Source organism: Cryptomeria japonica, unplaced genomic scaffold (assembly GCF_030272615.1).
Source record: "Cryptomeria japonica unplaced genomic scaffold, Sugi_1.0 HiC_scaffold_605, whole genome shotgun sequence".
Taxonomy (NCBI): Eukaryota; Viridiplantae; Streptophyta; class Pinopsida; order Cupressales; family Cupressaceae; genus Cryptomeria; species Cryptomeria japonica.
In genome coordinates this window covers 70,001-72,987 of record NW_026729409.1, presented here as the reverse complement: position 1 = coordinate 72,987, position 2,987 = coordinate 70,001, and the positions used below count along the sequence as shown (strand labels likewise).

General features: G+C 59.5%; 1 non-coding gene across 1 annotated transcript in view; it reads left to right on the top strand.

Annotated features, from left to right (window-relative positions):
• The first annotated feature begins 2,889 nt into the window (after positions 1-2,889).
• LOC131872422 (5S ribosomal RNA) overlaps positions 2,890-2,987 on the top strand; it is a 119-nt gene continuing 21 nt past the window's right edge. Inside the window, exon 1 of the ribosomal RNA XR_009370574.1 lies at positions 2,890-2,987. This exon is cut by the window's right edge and continues 21 nt beyond it. This is a non-coding gene — a ribosomal RNA (5S ribosomal RNA).

Below are 2,987 nucleotides of genomic sequence, written 5' to 3'. Positions count from 1 at the left end.
TATAAGCTATTTGTCTGATTCTCATACATGCGTAGACTGCAGCAATGATTAGGACATCCACCCCAACTTTTGACTTCTTAAACAAGACAGGGTCTTTGAAGTTGGTGCAGTGCACACAACCAGGGGAGTCGACCCATCAAACGCAACACCTCCCCTATATAAAGCTATTTGTCCGATTCTCATACGTGTAGTCTGCAGCAGCGATTAGGACATCGACCCCAACTTCCGAATTCGTTTGCATTGACCGCACCAAAGGTGCACGCCTTGGTGTGCACCTTGGAGTGCACTTTGGTGCTCACCTCGGTGCACACTTTGGTGTGCACCTCGGTGTGCACCAAAGGTGCGCACCTTGGAGCGCACCAAAGGTGTACACTTTGGAGCGCACCACATAGGGTCTTTGAGAGGTTGGCGCAGTGCGCACACCAAGGTGGGTGTTGAGGTGCGTGCCGAGGTGGGTGGGTGCTAGGGTGCGCTCCATGGTGGGTGCCAGGGTGGGTGCGTGCTAGGGTGGATTCCAAAGAGGGTCATAGGGTGGGTGCCAAGGTGGGTTGGTGATATAGTGGGTTCAAAGGTGGGTACTAGGGTGGGTTCCAAGGTGGGTCACAAGTTGGGTGCCAGGATGCGTGGGTGTTAGGTTGGGTGCCAAGGTGGGCTCCTGCGTGGGTGGGTGCTAGGGTGGGTTTCAAGGTGGACGCGAGGGCGGGTGCCAAGGTGGGTAACAAGTTGGGTGTTAGGATGGGTGAGTGCTAGAGTGGGTGCCAAGGTGGGTGGGTGCTAAGGTGGATGCCAAGGTGGTTCACAGGGTGGGTGGGTTCTAGGGTGAGTTCCAAGGTGGGTCACAGGTTTAGTGCTAGGGTGCGTGTCAAGGCGGGTGTCGAGGTGCCTGGGTGCTAGGGTGTGGATGCCAATGTGGGTCATAGGGTGGGTACTAGGGTGGGCTGCAATGTGGGTGCCAAGGTGGGTAACATGCTCGGTTGGTTCTAAATTGGGTGTCAGGGTGGGTGTGCACCCACCTTGCCCGAGGTGGGTGCCAAGGTGCCAGTGTGGGTGGGTGCTAAGGTGGATGCCAAGGTGGGTGAGAAGGTGGGTGATAGGTTGAGTGGTAGGATGGGTGGGTGCCAAGATGGGTCACAGGGTGGGTGCAAGGGTGGGTAGGTGCTAGGGTTGGTGTCAGGGTGGGTGGGTGCTAGGTTGGGTTCCAAGGTGGGTGCGAGGGTGAGTGTCAAGGTGGGTCACAGGTTAGGTGCTAGGATGGGTGAGTGCTAGGGTGCAAAGGTGCCAGGGTGGGTGCTAGGATGGGTCGATGCTAGGGTGAGTGGCAAGGTGGGTCCACAAGTGTCAAGGTGGGTGCCGAGGTGGGTGCCAACTTGGGTTCCAAGGTGGGTGCCAAGTGGGCGACTGCTATGGTGGATGCCAAGGTGGGTCACGGGGTGGGTGCCAAGTTGCTAGGTTGTGTTCCAAGGTGGGTGCCAACGTGGCTGCTAGGGTGCGTGGGTTAAAGGGTGTGTCACAACGTGGGTGCCAGGATGGGTGCGCACCCACACTGGCCAAGACGGGTGCAAGGTTGGGTTCCAAGCCCGGTCACAGGCTGGGTGCTAGGATGGGTGGGTGCCAAGGTGGGCACCAGGGTGGGTGCACCCACCCTGGCCAAGGTGGGTCACGGGGTGGGTCCTAGGGTGGGTAACAGGGTGGGTACTAAGGTGCGTGCCAAGGTGGGTCATGGGGTGGGTGCCAAGGTGGGCACCAGGGTGGGTGTGCACCAACCCTAGCCAGGGTAGGTCACGGGGTGGTTGTCGGGGTGGGCGTCAAGGAGCCAAGGTGGGTGGCAAGTAGCCAAGTTGCGTGCCAAGGTGGGTGTCGGGGTGGGTGCCAAGGATCCAAGGTGGGTGCCAAGGAACCAAGGTGGGTGTCTGGGTGGGTGCCGAGGTGGGAGCCAGGGTGGGTCCCAAGGTGAGTGCAAAGGTGGGTGCCAGGGTCAAGGTGAGTGCCAATGTGGGTTCCAAGGTGCCAGGGTCAGGGTGAGTGCCAATGTGGGTTCAAAGGTGCTAAGTTGGGTGCGAGGTTGGGTGCGAGGGTGGGTGGGTGCCAAGGTGTGCTAGGTGGAAGCCCGGGTGGGTCGGCATCCCATGGGTGTCGAGTTGGGTGCCTGATGGGTGCTTCTTGTCAAGTTTTAGTCGTCGGGACTCATTTCGAGCCTTAGAGGTCGTTTCTTGTCCGGTTGCCCTGTCTTCGACCTGGGAACCCAATTTTGGTCCTCGGGTCCCATTTTTTTTTGTCTCGCATCCCACTTTTGGCCTGTGGCCTTTTCGGGGTCGATTCTCGTTTTGGGCATCAGAGCATGTTTCTTCTCCTAAAACCCAATATTTGTTTATTAAGTCTCGGAACACATTTTTGTTCTCGTGGACCCATCATGGGTCTTGGAACGCATTTGTGGTCCTTGGGTCCCATTTTGCATCCCGAAACTTGTGTTTTGGTGCTTGATCCCTATTTTGGGTGCCCACCTTGCACCAAGTGCGCACCCGGGGCAAACCGAGCGCCTTGGTGCACCGGGGCAAGATCGAGCGTGCACCCGAGGCGCCCCGAACATGCACCAAGGTGCACTCGGCCCACATGTGAGCGCAGGTCGTTGCGCCCGAGGTGGTGTGTGGGCACCGCGTTGCAGACGGGACACTGCACGCACACGACGCCCCGTCCAGGTGCACGCACGTAGGCCGGGCCGGGTGCACACCCGACGCCCTAGCAAGGTGCGCGCACCCGGGCAGGGCTCACACTTGGCGAACGGGGCGCACTTCGCGAGGGAGGGTGTGCACCTCGACGGGGGTGGGTGGCCGGGGTGGATTCGCACGTGGGTCGCGGTTTGCTAAGTACACACTGCGACAAGCTCATAACGGGTGCGATCATACCAGCGTTAGTGCACCGGATCCCATCAGAACTCCGCAGTTAAGCGCGCTTGGGCCGGAGTAGTACTGGGATGGGTGACCTCCCGG